Source organism: Triturus cristatus, chromosome 2_1, assembly GCF_964204655.1.
Source record: "Triturus cristatus chromosome 2_1, aTriCri1.1, whole genome shotgun sequence".
Lineage (NCBI taxonomy): Eukaryota > Metazoa > Chordata > Amphibia > Caudata > Salamandridae > Triturus > Triturus cristatus.
In genome coordinates this window covers 371,296,038-371,319,878 of record NC_140581.1, presented here as the reverse complement: position 1 = coordinate 371,319,878, position 23,841 = coordinate 371,296,038, and the positions used below count along the sequence as shown (strand labels likewise).

The following is a 23,841-nucleotide window of genomic DNA, read 5'->3' as shown; positions in this document are numbered from 1 at the left end:
TCACACCAAAAATTGTCTCTGTAAGCCAAAAGTGAAAGTACATTGCCCCGATTTTTAAATCAAAAACTCCCACTTGCCTGGTGTAAAATGTTTGCATGTATGCTCATTCCACCCTAAAAGAGACCAGGTAAAGAAACACCACGTGCGCCGTATGTCAGTCAAGTTGATCTTTGAAATGAGTTGGGACAGTGCTACGATTTTAGCAACTCCCACAATACTCAACGAAAGTAAACGGAAAGAGTTCAGAATTGGTATTTGAGCCTGCCAAGCATTACGCTAAATTGGAGCATGCTCAACCGACCCAACAGCTCTTCGCTCTCAGCTCGGCCTGCTGCTGCTTCTGCCTGTTATGCTTCTGCTGGGATGGTACACTCCTCTCCGCGAGAAGGTGGCGCTAGGATGGAACTCCGCTGCCAAGGCAGCGATGAAAATGATATACAAAGGAGTCTCGCAGAGGTTAGAGGATATAAATATAGTTCACCCAATCCCGGAGAAAATATGGTCACTGTAATTAATCCGGCCGCTCTCTTATTGTTCTAGGTGATTGAGGGTAAGAAACACAGGAGATTCCCAGAATCGCCACTGGTGCTTACTTCCTGCCCCTCTGATTGACACTTTTGGAACAATTGATCAGTGAGGCAGTCTCGGGATTTTCCATTGGAGGCACTCAACAGCAGCCTGCCCAGTGACGTCATATCCCGGAACATTCGACAGTTCACTTGCGGGAATCGAAGCAACGCTGGGACGCATGCGCAGCTGTAATGTTAACAAGCACGTACTAAGCGAAGTGCCATGGGTATAGAACTCCTGTCCTCTCCCGTCCCGTGAAATCTAAGACAGGACATTGGTGCCAACTTTCACGAAGAGGTTTGCAGCGGGCAGTTTTTCCAGGGTCGCTTTTTCATCGTGTGCGCGATTGTGTGATGTGACGAGTACTTCATCTGCAACCAGGTGAGTGGTTATCTTTTTGGAGTGTGGCAGAAAACACTGGTCTGGTCGCTCACTACCTGCGGCGGACAGTTAGAATTCCTTAGTTATGTTAAAGTAGTTTGCAGCGCACACAGAGATAGATGTGAATATCCTGCCTCTGTTTGTTCCTGCCCTAAGAAGATAAACGGTCTTTTTAGAGCGCTGGCCGGCCATGAGCCTGATCTAGTCCTGTTTTACTGGCATAGAGTGTTATGTTGCTGAGGGCGCAAGGGTTTGTTTCGCCATTGCGTAAATAGGACTGGACGACACTACTGTCCAGTCCCATGGTAAGCAAGAGGTGTTGGTGGCCACGGGCAGCTGCACATCTGACCTGGAAGCTTCGGCCATGACAAACTGCAGCGATTGGTCACTAACAGATTGTAGCAAAAGACTTGGGGGCAGATTTATGTTTTACTTGCGCCTCATTTACGCCGCCGTTGCGTCACTTTAGTGACGCAGCAGCGGTTCAAATCCTGCGCCATGGTGCGGGGTATTTACAAACGTGACGCATCTCCCAGATGCGTCACAGCCCTGCGCCACATGTAGGCGTTCCAGGGCAGGTGGGGGCGTTCCGGCACAGGAACGCCTCCTAAAAGTGGCTGAGTGAAATCTACTAGATTTCACTCAGTCACTTTTAAGCCCATGCTGCGTCAAAACCCTGCGCCTGCTTGAAGCAGGCGTAAGGATTGACGCAGCATTGTAGAGATAGGGCCCCCCAGATCATTGCTGGAGCTGCGTCGCGCTTGCGACGCAACTCCAGCAATGCGCCACTTTTCGGCACAGATGCGTCACGCATCTGTGCCGTTTTTGCCCCATGGTGCGCCGCATTATAAATGCGGCGCATCCATGGTGGCGCAGCTGTGGCGCATAATAACTGGAGCATCCCTACTGATATGCAGGGATGCGCCAGTCGTCATAAATCTGCCCCTTGGTCCCTGAGCATTGTTGGGGTGAGAGAGCACCATTCATGAGTACATGTGCATTATTTGTGGGAAAGGCCCACAGGTCCTATCGTTGGGTGACCGATGATTGCATTAATATTAAAATTTGCAATCTGTTCATGTGCAATGAAGGAAGAACACGTTATGACGGGGAACACAGATGCGCCCTTTTATTCCAGTGCTTTCGAAATGAGCGACCCTCGTAAGGAAGTGGTTACAGTACACCATACGAAATTCTGCCGACAGGTTAATTCTTAATAAAGCCACAGTTCGCTTAAGCGGAAGTTGTTTCTTTTACCAAAATATTTTTTATACTTTGTCTACTAACCAACAGACATGCCCTGCAAACAAACCGTTACTCGTGATTTGTTTCACCTAGTAGCATCTTTCAGATGTGATAATCTAATGAAGGCTGTCTACCATGCACAAACGGATTCCCTTATCTATATTTTGGTCTGACCAAGAGACGTTTTAGCGGTTGTGTGCTTGTAATCAAAAGGCCTAAATATAAAAATACATACTTGTGTATCCAGATGGCTTTGGGTCAACCCTTCTCACCCATTGGTGTGTTAAATTGTCATTCACATCTTGCTTTCACCAGCTACAGCATATACTGGTGTGCGCCTTCAAACATTGACAGGTTTACACTGAGAGTCATCTTTAGGTAGGGATCTATGGTACTGTTGGTGATAAAACTCATAGCAGATATATGGCCAGATGAAGATAGATTTTTCCAGGTCGCAAACTCATCGGGCCATTTGTACCAAACCCTATTTTGCAATTCGGTAACCTATTACATAATCGTAAAATGGGTTAGCGATTCAGTATTAGGAAGGGCCGTATTAAGGGCGTCCCTTCCCAATAGTGACTCGCATAGGTATGTGTGAATGTTTTGCAACCGAAATACGGTCAGAAAACATTCGCAATTTACCGCCTACTTCAAGTAGGTGGTGACCCATTCACAGATTGAAGGGGTTCCTAAGGGACCCCTTTCCCGTTTTTTAATGTTTGCTAAAGGCTAAAATGTTTTTAAGAGCAGGCAGTGGTCCCACGGACTGCTGCTGCCTTAAAACATGAAAAGAAAGATATATATATACACATCCCTTTAAGGAAAACTGCTGGTCATCATCCTTCTGGTCTTAGCGATTTCCAGTGGGTCGCAAATTGCGACCTACCTCATAAATATTAAGGAGGTAGGCCAATTGCGACCCACTGGGAATCGCAAGCAGTGTAAAACCCACTGTTGTACATAGCTATTTGCGATTTCCTACTAGCGAATTGCAAAAATTTGCTATTAGGAAATTGCAAACGGAAGTCTATGTAAATCTGTCCCTTTGTGCTAAAGTTGTGATGCATCGTACAGTGGCTGACGGGGAAATTCATAGTCACAAGAGAAGACCGTGGGACTGAGCATATACAGTAAAAAAAAAGAATTTCAGTGAGTTGGGAATTATCCTATTACTGGCTGTAAACTTCATTACCCTCGGCTATAGTGATCCTCGTCCCTGCCCTGAAATAATGAAGTGGCCCATCCCTCAGACAGTTGTTTCCATAAGCATTCATTAATATTACTTGAAGTCTTTGTTTTATTGTTATCCTCATAGGCTATAAAACCATACCCACCCCCATGGGTGTCCTGCTAGTAACAAGCTAAACTTGTATTGGAGGTGCCCAACAGAGAATGAGGGAAGGTGGATTGAGGACTGGGACAAGGATCACTAAGACTTAGGTTAATAAAGATTACCAGTAAGTAATAGGATTGCTACCACATAATCTGTGCTCCTTATCCCATTCCTGTTATGAGGTTACACCCAAGCACCAAAACTACACCAACAATAAATTGTTAATTTATCTATGAGTTTATTGTAATAAACATCCTTACAAATGCATTTACTGAATTGCAACATTCAAAGCTCCAGTGGCAAAACTAACCCATTCGAATTGGATCAAATCTACCCTTTACTGTGATACAAAAGTATTCTAAGTGGACCATTTAGCTGCCCTGCATATCTTTTGCAAGGATACACCTAATGCTTCTGCCCAGAAGTAGAGACTGCTCTTGTTGAATGTCCTTTTACATTTTTTTTGGCAAATCGTGTCTTTCTGATAGATAACCCTGTGAGATGGTCTGGTGAACCCACCTACTTAAAGTAGCAGGCATAACATTTTTATCTCTATTGCTCCCCCGTATGACACAAAAAAGCGAAGTGAAAGTGTAGAAATCTTTTGTTTTTCTTCCCAATAAAGTACTAAGGGGCATATTATCAAGCACTGCGTTAAAATTATCGCCGCTTTAGCGGCAGAAAACGGCCGCTAAAGCGGCGATAATGCCGCAGAGAATTCCCATAGAAGCCCATGTTGACACCAGAACATGGGCTTCTATGGGAATTCTCAAGGGCATGTTATCAAACCCATTCTCGCCGCTTTAGCGGCAGTTTTCTGCCGCTAAAGCGGCGATAATCTTAACGCCATTTGTTGATAATATGCCCCCAAATTAGCATCCAGCGATGTGGAAAATTAGGGGCATATTATCCAGGTCCGGCGTTAAAATTATCGCCTCTTTATTGGCAGAAAACTGCTTCTAAAGCGGCGATAATAGGCTTGATAATATGCCCTTGAGAATTCCAATAGAAGCCCATGTTCTGGTGTTAACATGGACTTCTATTGGAATTCTCAAGGGGATATTATCAAGCCCATTATCGCCGCTTTAGCGGCAGTTTTCTGCCGCTAAAGCAGCCATAATTTTAACGCCGGACCTTGATAATATGCCACTTATTTTCCACATCGCTGGATGCTAATTTGGGGGCATATTATCAAGGTCTGGCGCTAAAATTATCGCTGCTTTATCGGCAGAAAACTGCCGCTAAAGCGGCGATAATGGGCTTGATAATATGCCCTTGAGAATCCCAATAGAAGTCTATGTTAACACCAGAACATGGGCTTCTATTGGAATTCTCAAGGGCATATTATCAAGCCCATTATCGCCGCTTTAGAAGCAGTTTTCTGCCGATAAAGCAGCGATAATTTTAACGCCGAATCTTGAGAATATGCGCCTTAGGGGCATATTGGCAACAACCGGCGATAATTATCGCTAAGCGCACTTAGCGCTAGGATAATTATCGCCGGCTAGCGTGGATTTTTATCGCTGAGATAGCGTGCTATTAGCAACACTTAGCTCAAAAGCGATTAAAAATCCTAGAGCTAACTGCCAAACGTGAGATTATCGCTGGAAACCCAGCGATAATCCCACAAAGTTTGGCGATAGCTTGCTGATAGGGCCTCACATACTAAGCCATGATATCCACCTTACATAGGATATCATGGCTAAGTCAGTTTCAAAGCAGGCGTAAGGAAAGTAGCGATAACAGAGGTTATCGCTACTTTTCTTGTTGCTATGCTGCTTTGCGTGAGGCTTGATACGACATTTCTCCCGTTATCCTGGGGAAGAACGCCCCCTATGCAACTCATTAGAGGTGCAAAGATGGGCGTTAGGAATCCAGGTGCTAAGGCAAGGTTTCACGTGATAGTGTGACCTTGCTGATATAGCGATAAAATTATCGCCGCTTTTCGGCCGAAAACGGCCGCAAAAGTGGCGATAATTTTATATCGCCGCCTTGTAGATATGCCCCCAAGTGAGCAGAGTTCTTTACACAGACTGATTAAAAAAATCTTTAGGACTAAATTAAAACGTTTTTGTATTTTAGTTCTAAATTTTGGGTCTCTTTTTAACACCACCCTATCCAGGAAAAGTCTAAGATAAGGATAGGAAATGACTTGGGCCCCCAACTCTCCTAATCTTCAGGCTGGTGTGATTGCCCGTAGGAAGGCTACTTTTGCACAAAGCACCTGCTTTTTCTAATGTCTCAAACAGTTAATTTTGTACGCCTGCGGGAACTACAGCCAAGATCCACATAAGTGCTGAATTAGGATCCACTGGCTACTTTGTTGAAAGCTTTTACTTAACCTAGATGCCAGAAGGACTATTTGCAAGATATCACGATATGATTTCCTGATTCCCCTAATTGCTCCCCATTGTGACTCGAAGGACGATGGAGCTAAATCCTTTAGAAACCCATCCCTCAGAAATTCTAACATTTGAAAAGGTGTACATGTTCTGGATACTACAATTTCCCCTCAGACATTTTTCCGAGGCTCTGCATTGTTTTTCATGCGAAACAAATGTTAATATGTTTCAGGATTCCCGAATGTCTGCAACCTCTTCCTTATTAACACCTATGTTCTGGAGGGGTGGAGTCACTCAGCTTCTATGGTGTCAGATGCAGATTGAACAACTGTCTCTCTGACCAATCCAGAAACTGAAGAGGAGAGGGCCGGAGTGGAATTTGTTGAGGTTGCTGCACTGACGAATGTTTCAAGTGGGTAAGCCATGAACAATGGGGCAGAAAGGGCTGTCTGAATTACTGTAATCCTTTCCTCCCAAATCATCTGCAGCACTCTTGGGAGGAAGGGAATTGAAGAAAAAGCATAAAGGATCTCCTTTGGCTGCAGAAGTGATAGAGCATCTACTGCTAAGGTTTTATGGCAGTTGGTCAACGAGCAAAACCTCGAAAGCAGGGCATTGTTTGGGAATGCAATTGGATCTTACAATGGCATACTGAACAGCAAGTTTATGGTCGGAAACACTTCCTGTTTCAAGTGGAATTTCATTGATCTTAAAGAATATGGGAAATGCACTCTGTATGTATTATTTCAGAGTCTGTTACTGTAGCAAAATTTCAGAAAAACAAATTCGTTTTGTGCTATAGTCTAACTTCTTAGTCAGGTTACCATGGACAACTATACATCTGAATTAAAAGTTGTTCTTTACTTTTATCTTCTCAATCACGAAATGGACATGGACACAGCCAATGCGTTTCGTACCAATGGACAACAGGACTTCGGCAGGGCACATAACAAAACTCCAAAATTGTACATATAACGTTTGTAATATCTCTTCATCAAATCAGTAGCAGCAAGAGTTCCCATGTAATTCACAAGCATAAAGTAAAGTTGTGGTTGCGTGTGTAAAGCCCTTTACACACGCAACCACAACTTTACTTTCTGCCGTTGGACTTTTCCACAAGACCAGTTTTTTTTTTCTGAAGTTTTAACTCCGTAACATTGTACTCTGAAATAATACGTCCAGAGTGCGTCTCCCATATTCTTTGATATATTTGTTTGCAATTGGGGTTCTCTTTGGGACGGTTAGTCCTGGGAGCGGAGCACCCGTACCTTGGGAATGACTGGGAGTGTGATTATATGTGCCACAACCCCTCCTAAGTTTCTAGTTTATCTTGGAATTTCACTGACGATTCAAATTGTGGCTGAGACTGTCTACCTGTTTATTGCTCTCCCCCCCCCCCTGCAAATACATTGTTCTCAGTGATAGGTTAGTCTCTGCCAATGAGCAAATAGTATCAGCTGCGGCTGCTAGGGTCTTGCTCTTTTTACTTCCAGCCTTATTTATGTAGTCCCACTTGTCATAAATTCTAACTAAAAATTACTTCCCTAACAGCTTGTGAGCAAAAGACTGCAAGGTGTACCAAATCGCCATTAATTCCTTCCAGTTGTTGGACTGTTTTTTTCCCAACTTGACCCCAACTGAGCTTGACTCTCCAGTCCCCCAGAGTTGCTCCCCAACTCCAATGGAATGCAGCTTTCATCAACACTACAGGAGTTGTATATTGAACAAATACTCCTTTCTGTGGATCTGGCTACCACTTCAACTCCTACTTCACTTTGTCTGGTACCGGTATCAGGTTTTCATATTCCTGTGACACAGATAACTTGAACCTGAAAAGATGGTTGATCAAGGATTTCTAATGGTGGTGCGCCCGTGTTGTAACAATTTTAGTTGTTGCTGCCATCAAGCCTTGTATCCTCAACTACGATCTGGCTGATGCCTGAGGAAAAGTTAACAAACGTCCCAGTTGACTTTGTAAGTTTTTCTCTTTCTTCCGGTAGAAATACCTTCTACTTTCCCTTATCAAAGAGGGTCCCAATAAACATCTTCTGTACTGGTTGAAGACAGGATTTCTGATGGTTGATGACAAAATTTTGACGACTCCAGGCACCTGCAAATTTTGGTCAAAATGGCATCTGCCTTGGAAAGAGATTCAGTTCCAAGTCAGTTATCAAGATAAATAAACACCTACTACTGGTGCAAGTACCTTTGTGAAGACTCTCGATGAGGTAGCCTGACCGAAAGGGAGCATTTTGAACTCATGATGTTGATTGTCCAGTGTGAACCTGAGTTATTGTTGGCTGCTCTGCGTAAGAGCAACATGAAAAAATGCATCTTGCAAGTCCACTGTTACCAAAAACTCTCCTTTTGAAAGTAACAAAATTATATTCTGCGATATGACTATCGTGAATGATGTGAAATGGACAAACTTGTTTGTCTTTAGATCCAACCATCCGGGGATAGCAGAAGAAAAAAAATGATTGAATAAACACCATGCACTTTCTGCAGCTTTGAAACGGGAAGTCTAGCTCCTTTTTAGGTCTGAGGTTTCACCCATTATAGCATTGCATTATTCTGATCTACAATTTGGGCTAGGGTGTCTGTACATCAGCACAGGAGGAGGATTTAAAAACTATATAATATAATCATTTCATACATTGGATAGCATCCTCTTGTCTCTTATGTCCTTCCATCAGTGATAGAAATGTTTTTTTAACACAGCCCCCCTACTTCTTCATTCATATATGAACACAACCCCCTTCCCGTTTGTGGGCCTCGGTATCTAGGCCTGACTCGCAAAGCATTTTTTCTGTGAGTAGTTCCCAGTAGTAAAACAGGTTTACTCCCCAAAAAGTATGCATAATGCTCAACGAAAGAAAAAGCTTTGGCAATTAAGCCTCACATATCTAAGATCATCAAATCCAAACTTTTTGTTCAACTCACTCCTCCTTTTTTCTTTTCCCTTTCTACCTCCTTTAATATTTCTTCGTGCATTGTATACCTTTTAGAACACCAGATGTTCTATGCGTTGTAGAAGTGCTCGAACAGAAAATCCTTCGGGCCTCATAAAGAGGCATATCAGCAATTATCGCTCAGCGCTTTTAGCGCGAGAATAATTATCGCAGGCTAACGCTGGTTTCTATCGCGGAGATAGCGTGCTATCAGCAACGCTTATCTCCCAAGCGATGCGAATCCATGAGTTAGCTGGAAAACGGTGTGATTATCGCTGGAAATCCAGTGATAATCGCACTGCGACCAGCGATACCTTGCTGATAGGGCAGGGTGGTCTTAGCCATGTAATCCACCTCACATTGGATTACATGGCTAAGTCAAATTACAAGCAGGCGTAAGGAAAGTAGCGATAACTGTGGTTAGCGCTACTTTTCTTATTGCTCTGCTTGTTTGCGTGCAGCTTGATAATTGGAGAAATGTCGGCTAGTGACATTTCTCCAGTTATTTTGGCACGGAACGTCCACTTTGCATCTCATTAGAGATGCAAAGCTGAGCGTTGTTGTAAGGGGCGCTAAATCAGCAAAACACGCGATAGCGTGTCTTTGCTGATAAGGTGATGAAATTATCGCCGCATTTCGCCCGAAAACGGACGCTGAAGCGGCAATAATTTCATGGCGCCACCTTGCTGATATGCCCCTTAGAGTTTAAAGGGAAAAGACAACTCTCCAGTTTCTGGAGAAACTTCTTAATATACAGTAAACCTACAGGCAGCTTTTCCTCCACTGTAGGAATATTACTCCCTATTAAGTTTCCTCCAGAAGTTGCAGGAATTTCAGTTCTTTAAACTCAAAATAAAGCCTCCTAAATATTAATAACTTGTCTTCACTGTCGGTATGAGTGTGATGGTGTTTCAGAATACTTTTTTGCATTAATAGCTGCTTTTGTGTTGAACATGTCAATTGATCATTACCTTTGCTCCCTTGCAACTATTGGCTGCGAAGGCGCAGACGATGACAACTTTCTGAGCTCTTCCGCTACTGTGTTTTGAGAACACAGGCGTGAAGATTGCTGACCTGTAAATTACATGCTCACTGTACCTTAACGCTTTAATGATGTTTGTTCTGACTGGGCCTCTTTACAATGGCCAGAGTTTTGAAAGCAGTGAAAACACTTTTGTCTGCAATTATTATCCATCTGAGCACAGGTCATAAATGCAATGGGTTGTAATTTGCAGTATTGTTTTACCTAGTGATTCCAAACATGATGAATCTCGCAGATGAAGTTGCACTATCCAGGGCAGAATTGCTTGCATTTTTCTTTGTATATTAAATTAAATAATGCAAGTGAATGTTGGTTCCTAAAGTAGAGACATGGTCTTAAACGTTTGTTTGTTTAGCTATTTGTATTATTTTTAATATTGCAACTTTGATTCTTATAGATTTAGGCAAGGCTTTAAGTGGGATGAAAAAACTGAGGGGTCTCCGAAAGAGGCATGGCCGATGTAATTATGCGCGTGGCTTAAAAACACATAAACTAAAAATGTGTGCTTAGCATAGTGTGCCGCTCGACTGGTATTTTGCTGTTTCTGTCACTGCCAAAAGTAACATTATACCTACAACTAGCCAGGACTATTTGCTTTGTCAATGGTTGTTAGTTGCATAAAATAAATAAAACACAACTATGGATTTGTTGTATACACTATGGAAAATGCTTCAGTTCTCAAATGATGAGACTGTGAAAGAACTAAAACGAGTTTTTTCAAAGTTACATCACAGGCAGTGAAGGGTGATACTGCTGCAGAGTTAAGATTATTTTTTTCACCCTGAGGGTGAGGGCAAAAATGGAGAGCCCGATAGGGACCTGCTTTTAAGTAAAATGCCTGTGCTGAGCACCTGCAGGACCCGACCCACTTAAAGCCCTGGATTTAGGAGAAAATGCATTGCAGAGAATAAGACTTGTAATTGTGACCATATCTCCCGCAATAATATCCTTACCACACACTGCCAGCCCAACCACCTTCCACGCATATCGACACTGTTCCTGGGCGTGGGCTTTAAGAAAGGAGAGACTGCAGTGGTGGGACAGCCACCTCCCTTTTGGAAACAGCGGCCTGTTTAGGAGGCAAAGCTTACTCTCAGCTAGGAACATTATATATCGGCTAAATACACTGGGGCAGATTTACAATAACTGGCGCCTCCCTGCATATCAGCAGGGATGCGCCAGTTATTGTGCGTCACGGCTCCGCCACCATGGATGCGGCGCACCATGGGGCAAAAACTGACAGATGCGTGACGCATCTGTGCCGTAAAGGCGGCGCATTGCTAGAGTTGCGTTGCAAGCGCGAACGCAGCTCCAGCAAGGCTCTGGGGTGCCCAATCTTTACAATGCTGCATCAATCCATACGCCTGCTTCAAGCAGGCGCAGGGTTTTGACGCAGCATGGGCTCAAAAGGGACTGAGTGAAATCTTGTAGATTTCACTCAGCCACTTTTAGGAGGCGTTCCTGCACTGGAACGCCCCCCCCCTGCACAGGAACGTCTACTTCTGGCACAGGGCTTTACAACGTGACGCATCTCCCAGATGCGTCACGTTGTAAATACCCCGCAGCATGGCGCTGGTTTTGCGCCGCCGCTGCGTCACAAAAGTGACGCAACGGCGGCGTAAAAGAGGCGCAAGGGGCTTGTAAATCTGCCCCACTGTGTTGTACAATATAAGGCTAGTGCAAGTTACTAGGGATGTCTTTCACCAATCAAAAGAACAAGGCCAAGCTCCTTTATCAGGTCAGGGAACTCAAAGGTGACTTTAAATATACCCTTTTACTGTACGGCAGGGGGCATTTTATTTCTTACAATACATGTTCATACCCTTACCCCTGTTCAAAAAAGCCTTAATCCTCACTCTTTCTATTTTACATGAAATGGAATTGTTGTAGTTATATCGACTAAATGTGGAATCTTTAGTGCCTAATTAAACACACCAAAACAAAGCTACATCATCGCGGCTGTAGTTCAGAATATGTGGTAACGCGCAGGAAATTCCTGCTTTCATGTAATGAAAAGTAGCCCTATAAAAATAAACCTACTGCCCAAATTTCTTCTTTCTTCAAGTAACTATTCATTTAAACAAAACATAATTCAGAAACACTGAAAAGCTAGTCGTCCATGTCACTTTTCAAACCGCAGGTATAAACAAACTCTGGCCACAATTATCCTTGTTTCCCTCCCACTCATTTGGGGTTTGTAATTTACCTTTAAGCAAAAAGCCGATATATGACAAAAACGTGTTCCTTTCAGAAGAATGCGGACAAATGTATTCAAGCAAATGTTTTTTTTTCTTAAAATGATATCGACGAAAAGGTTTTCTGTTCTGATCACCAGTCTCCCAGCTCCACGAATTAGACGGTGAGGAAAATACAAACAATGTTATTGCTATGTTTCCAAGTGGTGGTCATTAGTTCCTATCTTTGCATTTTTATCTACTTGCAATTTGTGGGGGGACCAGGTGTGAAACCAGTAGGTGAGCTCTATTGTTTTCCTAAATCTTAAATATTTTTAAAAAAAAAGTGAATTCAGGAAGGGGTAATTTGTCTAGCTCTCTGAAAGTTTTCATAAAGAAGTTAATTGATGAGCAAATAAAATAGTGAGTGCTAGAGGAATAAGATAAATACGAGTACGTTTTTTTCTGTAACTTTTTGTAATGAAGGCCAGTTTGAAGAAAGTAATACAAAACTTTAGTGTTTGTAGTTTGTTCAAAAACCTGGGATACCCAGAGCAGACAGAGTAATGGCTCACAATTATTTTTCAGTGTGTACCGACAATGCATCACTTGATGATGAAGAAAAAAAAATGGGTATTCACACAACCAATACATTTATTTAATGTACCAAGAAACTGAGTTTAGGGATTTGTAATGCTCTAAATGATTAATTAGCTGTAATGCAAAGAGATAGTAAGGGAGTTCTTTTAAAAAGTGTTTATGGAAAGTGATTTGCAAAAATAAACAAAATTCAGTATGTAATAGCAAATTTCTTACCAACCTTTATTCCCACACTACTTTCAATAAGTACAGCGCCTCGGATGTCTTGGTGATTGTAGCGTTGGGACAAAAATATCAAAAACCGCAACAACTGAAAGATCCACAAAGTTGTTTGTGAAATGCTTTTTAGGTCGCAACCTACCAGACAGCGCAGCTCTCTGGTTTGGTAAACACATCTCCGAGACATTCACAAAGTTGACCTAGGCATGCATTTGCGTACATTGACTTTCTGGATTCTCGTTTACTATATTCATCCACAAACTCGTTTGCTGTAAACGGGCCTTTAAATCTTGTTCTTATTTTGTCACATTTGCTATGCATTCAAAGACAGTGGTCAAATGTCAGGCTGTGTCTTCCAGTGTTTATTTTTCTTTCTCTGACTTCAAAGTAGAGCCTGCGTGAGGATGGCTAAACAGGTGTTATTTTCTAGCACACAACAAAATTTAAATGTCTGTAAATGAACTACTCTTACGATCAAATCAATACATTGGGTTATGACATTTCCACACACTATCATTTGTGCGATGTATTCTTTTATCAGTAAAACTGTATGTGAGTGCAAATGTAATCGTCCTTTCAATTGAAGGTGTTGTCTGTAGTGGCAGTACGCTACCATGCCATGCATACTCCACTTTACCCCACCAGGTTTTTCAGCCAACGACAAAAGCGATATAATCCAGCATTCCCATGTTTTTACTGATAGAAACCATACCTCACAAGTGGGGGAAGGGCTATCCTATATTACAGGATAGGGCCAAAACTGCAGCCATGTAAAATCAATGTGGACTGCACCAAGGGAAATGGCTGCAATATTTCAGGCTAGGGTCATCAGGCATCCAGGGAGCCCTACTAACCACCGGTATTTCTGAAAACTATAGAGTCCCAGAGGAATCCTGGTCGGTTCTGCAGAACCTTGTGCAAATTGAGTGTTCTTCAGCATTTGACGTTTGCAGGGAATTATGGCTAAGGGAGGCTTGTACAATACATGCATGTCATACCTTAGATCGTCCCAGAGCTCTATTTAAATTTGCAAAGTCAGTATATCTGGCTTCAGCAAACTGGCGTGACTGTTATTTTTTTTCTTTAAAAAAATCACTTTTTATTGCATGCATATATCAAAAACATGAAACTGGCACAGTCTAATGCGCAAACATTTTACTGCCACATTTAAAGTGTTTAGCCATGCAACAGTTGCATAACTAAATACTTAAAAGGTCGCAAAAGCGAGACCTATTGGCTATGCCAATGCTTGTTTCTGTTTATTACTGCTCTGTAGTAATGGCGGCGCACGGGTGCCACCATTACTACATAGAAGTAATAAACAGGAGAAAAAAAACCTGGCTCATGGAGAACATCAAAGCGGCCACGAAAGTGATCGCAATCGCGATCAAACATCAAAGCGGCCCCTCTAAGAGCATCAATCAACGCAGCAGCCAGACTCATCACAGGCTCTAAAAGAAACTGCCACATTTTCCCTGACCTTAGAGTTCTTAACTAGCTAGCAAGAATTCAACATTCCTACATCACAACACTCCGAGCTATCTGGCCCAGAAACTGGTGATCTCATGTGGCAACAGATCCTCCAGGAGCTCCAGTAATCTTTTAAAACCACAATGATTTGCCAAAAAGAAAACTTACAACCGTGCCTTTTCTGGAATCGCTCCTAGGATATGGAATGCACTGCCCCCCAGAAACAAGACTGAATCCCTCTACTGCCTCTTTCAAAAAAGAAGTAAAATCTCTTCTCATGACTAAACTCACATGAACAATGTATTTAACTCTCATAACGGCTGCTTGTATAGTAGGACATAATTATAACATACAGTGTTCTTTTGTTCAACTATCTTCCATTGTAAAGCGCTCTGATACCCACAAGGGTCATATTCGCGCTATATAATACCTTCAAATAAATAAATAAATACAACTGCACACATACCCCTTTTGAAATCTCAATGACCAACTGCAGTTCTAAAACTCTCAAAACATGGATTCAAGTTTTTGAGTGTTTATCTGCACTGTGGTGTAGGGCACACGTGTGCTCGTTTTGAATCTCATATGAGGGATACCTGGGTCTGGTGTGAAGGGAGCCAGAAACTAGACCATTTTGCGCAAGTCTTGTAAATTCCCTACCTTTAGAAACAATAGATCTCTTGTACTAAGTGCTACTCACCTCACCTATGCCATAGGTTTAGAGTAGTACGTCCATGTGCTCCCCAAGGGTAGGTGGAAGTGCCAAGTGGTGGGTAGTGGCCTGAGAGGGACATCTTGTGCCAGGAAACCTGGCTCTTCACCTTAACCCCCCCCCCCCCCCCCAATCCTTTTTTGTCCTATATGAGCCCAGGTGTATAGCAGGCATTTATTTTGAACAAAGTTAGTACATGGGTGGGTAATGTCCCTGTCGACTTCTCCTTCCTAACCATCCCCAACCTAAAGAAATATGAATTTAGATTGGCATCGCAGGTGAGGGGGGTGAAGATCATGGGTGGAATCTGCCTAGAATGGACAGGGCCCTAGGCGATTCATGAAGAAGGGGGACAGTGACTTCAAGTTGGCTGTATAGTCAGCCCCCACCCCCATTTAAACAACATCACATACAGCGAGAGGTACCTGTGGGGATCAGCCTTGAAGACCAGTCAAGGGGAAGCTGGCTGAGGCCTACTTCAAATCAAGGGACCCATGAGCTACAAGGAGGCTGGAACGGGGAGCGGGGAAAGAAAACACAGCGGAGTGGGTACTCCATAAGCACAGAATATTGGAGGTAAACCAGTTTGAGGATGATCCGCAAAGAAGATGCGCCCCCCTCTTGTTGCTTGTGAAGTGGGGAGGACTGCTGATTAGGTAACTCACTAGGGATGTATGACGATGCAACGCAAACAAACACAACGCACACCATTACATCGCATTCCTCACATAGCACGCACCGTTACATCGCATGCATTCACCACGCAAACCATTACATCGCACTGCGCCCTCACATGCATGCAAAAGACCTTTAAAACGCACACAAAGACCACACATTCGATCACACCGCAAAATTCTCCCTCACGGCCACCCCAAACACAGTACAACGCCCTGACACTTCCCTCAACCCAAAGGCGTAAACAGTAAAGGCAAAACAGTACCATACACTAACATTAGCCCTAAAGCCTAAACCACTCCCATATTCGACTCTAAACCCTAAGCCCTAACCCTAAAGCCTAAAACACTACCATACACGACTCTTAACCCTAAGCCCAAACCTTAAACCCTAAAACACTACTATTAACCCTAACCCCTAAAACCCTCCCCTCCACTCCCCATAAACTACCCTAAACCCTAAAACAGTCCCCTCCACTACACTCCCCACCAACTACCCTAAAACCTTACGAGTGCAGTGTCGTCCTTACCTGTCTCTCGTCGTGGTTCCAGCGTTGTCACCCCGCCGTTCCTGTCCCAGCGCCTGTGTTCTAAAAGCACCCGCGATGTAATGGCGCCCGCGATGTAACGTCGTGCATAGTGAACGCACGCGTCGTAACGTCGCGTGCGTTGTGACGGCATGCGACGTAAACGCATGTGATGTGAGGCATGCGTTGCGATGGTCGTTCGCCCTCACTAGCTGCCCTCCTCTACAGCAGTTCCCACCTATAAAGGAAGAGAATGTAAAGCAACTTGTACAGGAGAGGGCCAGATTAACTGCGGGGGCCAAGTGAGTCAGCAAACCGACTACCATCTGGGAGACTCAAAACCAAACTTAGGACGGTAATCCAGAGGGCAGCCAAGGTATTGTATGACAGTTAGTGCCAAGAAATACTGTGGAGAAAGAATGCATAATTGGCTGATTAACATGGAACCTGGCCCTCAAAACTTAAAGCCCATAGAGGCGAACCGGAGAAGGGAAGCAAAACACTTATAGTCTTTATTGATTGCCTTTATAATCCCCACAGTGTCATCCTACACCATGCACCAGGTATGGGGAGGGTGAAAGAGTTCATTGTGTGAGAGACACTTGACCTGAGGATAATAAAGCCGTCAATAAAGCCCTGCCATTTGAGGAGACGAGGTAGAAACTGTTTTAGGGAAATGGCGAAATGGAGAAAGACAAGGATCTAAAACCACCCTGCCATGGGAAGATACACAAATACGCCAAGGTGGTAAAAACTGCACCAGATGTGGATGTACCACTTGTGATTCCTGACAAATCTACCCTCATCAATGCAATCTAACTGTGTAAATCGGCACTAGAGACCAAGATTGGAAATGTTTGGTGAAGTATCGCTGTTAAGACAAGCCCTCCGCAATGTAGCTCATCGAGTGACGAAGCAGAGGGACGAGTGTCAAAACTGAAGGACGTGATTCAGGCTATGGGCAAGACATAAAAAAGAATTGCAAACGGTGACCAAAGACCTACTCTGGAGAGTTGATGCAGAGAACTGGGCAAGACACAACAATATCAGACTGGCAGCCTTTCCTGAGGGAGTAGAAAAAACTAACATGGTGGGCTACCTGGGACATTGGCTTCGACCCACCTTTTCAAAGGAGAAATTACCCAGTTGCTTTGTGATAGAAAGTGCACATAGGGCATCGGCAGCTCGACCATCACCAGGACACCCATGTGAGTCATCATAGCCCACCTATTGAATTTTCAAGATGGAGACATGATCTTAAGGGAGGTGAGATGGATAGGGGAAATCAAATATGAATAGGCCACCATCATGATATTCTTAGACTATTCCTGTGAGGTCCAGAAACAGAGACTGACATTCGATATTGTAAAAGCCAAGCTCCACTCGCTCTGACTGCAGTACATGTTGCTCTTCCCCACTAAATTCTAAGTTATTTATGACCGGTCACAGTTCTTTGCCATGCCAGAGGAGGCCTGGTACTGGCTCGAACAAAGACTACAACATAAGTCACTAAAAAGCATGGACCAGCTGCACCCAGAAGGTAACGGAAAGGGAGCCAGACCCAAACCTTGGTAACTGATCTGCAAAAGCGCAATCGTTTGAGACGAGGCAGGGGCGCATTGCAGGGATGGCTCAACAATGACAGAACAACTGGTGGTGGGTTCTCTGACTCTGATGAAGACACCTGACGGCAAGGGAGCCAGAGGCCCCAAACTGATGTGGAGGAAAAGATGCATTGTGGGGGATGGAGGACGATGCACTGGTCTGCATCTCCAACACCGAAATGCCGAAGGCCAGCCAAAGAGACACTGACCATGAAGGGGTTGACTGTGCTTTATCCTAAGGGGGCGAGAGACAGAATGGGTGGGACTGATGAGGGACTCGGAAGGAGAAGTAATGAGATTATGGCCCAAGGGGGAGTCACGCATGGGGTAGACGAGCCCAGTGACAAGGGATTTGCTTGTTATCCTTCTATTCTCTCTAGCCTAAAAGAAGCATGTGAGTGTGGGGAGTAACAAGTGACTGAGGGTAACCGTTGGAGTGATTGGATCAAGAGATTGAGAGTAAGACTTGGTGGGCAACCAAAGGCCTAGAATAGTAGTGAGTGTTAAGAGGGTTTGGGCAAAAGACGGGGTGCCTGCATGAGAGAGATAGAGAGCAAGTGAACAGAGCCAGTGTTCAGTCAGAGTGAACGGGAGGCTATCCTCTGACTTTTCTATTGGGCGAGGAACGCAACAGGACTGCCCTTGTCCCTCCTAATGTTTGCTTTCACGCTTGAACCGCTGGCTGCATAAACTGGGCACATCTAGATAATGCGGGCTGCCGCATTAGGGTGGAGGATGAGAGGACCTCACTCTGTGCCGATGACCTCTTTCTGCATGTCACTCGCCTGAGTGAGATACTGACAGGAGTGTTTAGGATCTTCAAGCAATATGGAGCCCATGCAGGTCACATGATAAACTGGGACAAATCAAGCCTGTAACCTGTAAAAAGAGACCTAGACTCACTGAATCTGCCAAGGAGCCTGCGTGTAGATAGGGATGGATTCCAATACCTGGGGATATACGTTATCTTGGACAGGGAATGCAGCCTCGAGCGAAATCTCTGTAGAATACTGACAGACATACACGGAAATGTGGAACAGTGGAGGACATTACCACGAACACTGCGAGAGAGGGCCACCATGTTCAAGATGATAACCCTGCCAAAACTCCTATATGGCCTTCAGAACTTGTACCTCATAGTCCTGGAACAGATCTTCACCTGAATAGGAGAGGTCTGGAAACTTTGATGGTACGAGGGGCACCCAAGAGTGGCACTTTGGACACTGCAGCACAACCAATACAATGGAGGCAAAACCCTCCCAGACATACAAGCATACTACTCGGTGGTGCACTTGATAGTGGTTAACGACTGGGGCCATGCACCCGGTGATCACTCCACTTATACACTGGAGAGAATCCAATTTTATACTACATCACTACATGGAGGGAAGGGTGTAAGAAAGCTGCTTCTGGCAACCCAGATGACAATAGAACCTGGATAAGGGTGGGGAAGTGCATGGGGTGGCCCACAAAGGTCACTGAGAGACTCCCCTAATGGGTGGGAACTGACCTAAAAGAAATCGGGAAACTAAAAGGGTTTGGGGCATGGGATTTCCAAGTTGGGAGATCTTTGGAGGAAGGGGGCCTGGTTCCGTTCTGCTCCCTCCAGCTAGACAACCAGCTTAATAAAACACAATATTTTAAATACATAAAAGTCAAACACACCTGGAATGTGGAGGGACTAGCCATAGATGAGATTTCAGAATATGCACCCCTAGAGGGGAGACTACTCAAGGGGGAGTTGGAGGCAAAAGCGATGTCCTGGATGTATAAGACGATTTACTGCAAGATGCCCGACTCATTAAAGAAACTGAGAGAAAGATGGGAAAGCGAGGTAGGAGAACTGGGTGACACGGACTGGTTGGTGGCCTTGATGCAACCGAGTGATATGGCGATCAAATCCCGGCTAAGACTTATCCAATTTAAGATATCACACCGGGTCTATTACGATGTGGTCCGCCTACACAAATTTGGGAGAGTGGGTTTCCCCTCGCTGTCTAAGATGTGGGGCATACACTTTGGGATTGTCCCACCATACAATCATATTGGACTGATATATTGAGAGAGTTAGGTACGGTACTGGGGGAATCCATCCCAGCAGGCCCAAAATACATCCTCCTGGGTATGCCCATAGATGTTGATGCTCCGCAAGCCAAACATCTTTTCAGCAATCTGGGCCTATTAGTGGCAAAAAGAGATGTGGCCTAATATTGGGGAGCCTCAGAGCAGCCAACTCTGCGGGAATGGAAAATGGGGATGGACTTGTACATGGCAGCCTAAACGGTCACATTCAAGGCTTGAGGATGCGCGAGGAAGTTTTATAAGGTGTGGGGTCCCTGGAGGAAACACTACGGTATAGGTGTGGGTGATAGTAAGAAAATGCCCCAATAGACACAGTTCCAGTGACTTGCTCGATGGAAAAATAAAATATTTTTACAAAACACAAAAGCAATCCTTCCAGAGTCCCATAATTCCAGCTTGGGGAACATTCTTCAGTTAGGGAGTAGTAATCCTTTTGAAACTATCCCCATTGGAGAGGTGTCCCACCTCCTCCTCACCCCTAGTCTGCCAACTTTGAGAATCGTGACTTGCTCCTGTACACCAGAGTTAATTTTTGGTCACTGGACAAAAAAAAATGTGTAGAGAGATGGACTTCCTGACAAAAGATATTCCATGTTCTGGCCTATGCCTACCATCTGCATTTCAGCTCACCTGTGGGGCAAATCGGAGTTAATCCTTCATCTGCACCCCTCGAGCGGCCTAAAATGCCCAATGGACGCAAAGAATCATTTTGGTTAAGCTAATGAAAAAAAGGAAATGAGTGGAGACTCTGGGCTTCCTGGCACCAAGCGTGTCTCTGCTTTCCTCTCTCCTGGGGGAAATGTTAAAGCGCAGAAATCTGTTCTACCATGGTGAATTCTTGGCTTTCCTAAGAGAGATCAGCTCCACCTTTTAGTGCTTCCTGCCTCCCTCGAGCAGGCAGCTTGGGAGGAAACCCCTCCCTCCTGCTTTGTTTCTCAGGGGTTCGAAAAGACTGCTTATGCCTCAAGGCTGAGTGTGCATCCCTATGCCAGGAAGGACTTTCTCCTTAGCTCATTCTTTTTTTATTTAAAATATTTTTTACTGGCACGTTCTGTCTCTCTGGAGTGGGCTTATTGGGGTAAACTCTCTTGTCTGTCCCTCCGAGAGCGGCAGAAAAACTGTCATTGCCTTTGGTGCAACAGGGTACGGTGTGACCCAATGCAAGTATGGGCTGTTCCTTACCCCATGACATTTAGTAGGTCTCTTGTGGACATATTCCTTCTGTCTAGTGGGGCTTTCTACCTTACTGGGGGCAGATTTTTGGTAAACCCACCATTTTGCCTCCCCAGGGGGTAGAACAACTGTAGATGGAATATCCTATATACGTGATAGACCAGGAGGTATAAGATTTTTAATACACTCTTCCTGGTGTAACACAGCCGATCGGAGATTGTAGCCCTGTTCATAGTTTTGAATTTTATCAAGAACAGAAGGGAGGTCAGGGGGATGTTTTTCGTATCGAGTCTCATTTCCCCTCTGCTTGGTTTGCAATTGCTTTGCGGTGCTGAGACCTTGTGGATACATCCATAGTGTGCAGTGGTGCTGTCAGCCACATTGGAGAAAAATACACCAGTTTGTCTCCCAGGGAAAGAAATATTGGTAGGTTCACAAAGTCAGGTGGCAGGGTGTGCGAACTGATGCCAAAATGTTTTTCCCTGGTGTCTGTTGGTGTTTTTGTTCCCTTGGGGTGGGCAGTTTGTGGGGTAAACTCCCGATCTATTACCCACTTTGGCAGAAATACTGTAATAGCCATAGGCTATTACAGTATATCGGGTGTGGCCCGTTGTAAGTAGTGTTTCCCCGTGTGTATATATATATATATATATTCACTGAAAAAACCATAGGTTTCACACATGTTATAGTTAGCGGAAATTTTACTGATAAAAAACCAATGAAATTGCCCCGTTATAGTTAGTGCTGGCAACTATAACTCACGCGACCGCAATCCTCTGCTGATGCTAATACTGTATTTAGACACTTATTTGCCCATGTCTTCTTCCATACATTTTTAGCTATACATATATTACAAATATTTTTTTTTATAAAGACACATATGTCATCAGCAGAAGATTGCGGTCGCGTGAGTTATAGTTGCCAGCACTAACTATAACGGGGCAATTTCATTGTTTTTTTATCAGTAAAATTTCCGCTAACTATAACATGTGTGAAACCTATGGTTTTTTCAGTGAATTTGCAAGGTTTTTTAAATGCTAATTCCTAACTATAACGTGTGTGAAACCTATGGTTTTTTCAGTGAATTTGTACGGTTTTTTAAATGCTAAGTTACTTTACGCCATTCGAGGCGTGCGCGCCCACTTAACGCAGTGCGTTCCGTGCACGGTTTTTATCAACTTTAATAAGCCCTGTACATTTGGTGGCCTTCGGCCAACAAAAGCACAGGGGGTGGGGTCAATGTGGATAGTGTTTTTTTATTTCGATTTTATAATTTCATGTTGCCAAAATATAGTTTTTTTACTGATGTAATAAGCCCTGTCCATTTGGTGGCCTACGGCCACCAAAAGCACAGGGGGTGGGGTAAGTGTGGATAGTGTTTTTTTTATTTCTATTTTTTACCGTACGCTTACGGTAAGCGTACGGTAAGCGTACTCGGTGAAATTGCCGAAAAAAAAATAAAACCGTTTTTGCTCATGGGGGATGTTTGGGGACTCCCTCAACATGACTATGTGGGAGGGAGTTGTCAAAACAGCCCCGTAACATGTTTTTGGGCATCATGTTTGATAAATAACACTCAGTGCGAGAGACAAAATGGCGGACGCCGCTTCCTGGTTTCGGCCGATTCGAATGTTTACTAAGATCTAAGAGCCAATCAGAATCGCGCACGCCACCGTACGCGTACGGTAAGCGTACGGTAAGCGTACCGTAAGCGGGCTCAGATATATATATTGATTTAAAGGCTATTTTCTCAGAATCTACTGAACAGATTTACACCAAACCTACAAAAGGCACTTCCTTGACATAGGGACTACCTCTCTGCCAAATTTCTAGTAATTCTGTTCAGCCGTTCGGGCTGTAGCTCTGTCTAAAGGTCCTATGGAAAAATGCATGGGAAAAACGCGTTTTGGGACCCCCCTTTTATCTCAGCCCCCGCTTGACGAATCCCCCCGAGACTTTCAGGGTAGGAGCGGAGCGTAGCGCCCCACCTATTTTGAGAAATTCGCGAGGATTCATCGACCGGCGCCAAAGTTATTCAAAATAGAATGTTGCGGATTTCCTATGGAAAAGGGGTCCTAACTATAACTACCTACTGGCGACCGCCAGTAGGTAATATATCACATATATACTCATACTAAAGGTCCCTGTGGAACAACCTTCAAATGTAGTGGAAATTCAGCTCCAGTGCCGTTGGAGATTGGGGGTAACCAGCCCACCCCATCTATATCTCTTCCATATGGGCTGAAAGTCTCCCCTTATTTGGGGAGGAGCAATAGCCTATGTTTTGTGCGCTGTTGTCCCATTGGAAGTCTCCCTAGTCATCCAGTGGAGAAGTCATGTTGCTCTTTTCTTTTCTTTTTTGCACTTCTTCGTTCTTGTGTTTATAGTGTCCTGACTAAAGTGTATCGAAAACTGCAGAAGGTTGTAACTTACAAGTAAATTTGCCACGGTGATAATGCAGAAAAATGATGTTGGACTTGTAGTACATGAATTACCAACAGAAGTCCCTTGAATGCAATAGTGTTTTCCCCCAAAACGTATTAATATAGACTTAAATTATGACATACCTTTATTTTGCAATGAATCAAAGTCGATATGAAAATGTATATTTAAGTTAGTCCAGGGGCAGAATCGGAAAATGCTTTTACATGAGGGATTAATTATTGTATAAGTGACTTACATTTTCTGCTTGAAAACACCAGTGTTACTCTGTTATGTTTCTTTTATTGGAAATAAACA

At 44.0% G+C, this 23,841-nt stretch overlaps 1 protein-coding gene across 6 annotated transcripts in view; it reads left to right on the top strand.

Annotated features, from left to right (window-relative positions):
- The first annotated feature begins 360 nt into the window (after positions 1–360).
- The window catches only part of IL6ST (interleukin 6 cytokine family signal transducer), a 563,892-nt gene continuing 540,411 nt past the window's right edge, over positions 361–23,841 (top strand). For 3 of the 6 annotated variants that reach the window (XM_085631355.1, XM_085631352.1, XM_085631346.1), the window contains exon 1: positions 371–951. The gene's annotated coding sequence lies outside the window, so the exon portion shown is untranslated. Of the gene's footprint in view, positions 952–23,841 lie in introns of all 6 variants that reach the window. The other 3 variants (XM_085631351.1, XM_085631347.1, XM_085631350.1) reach the window with 2 other exon arrangements.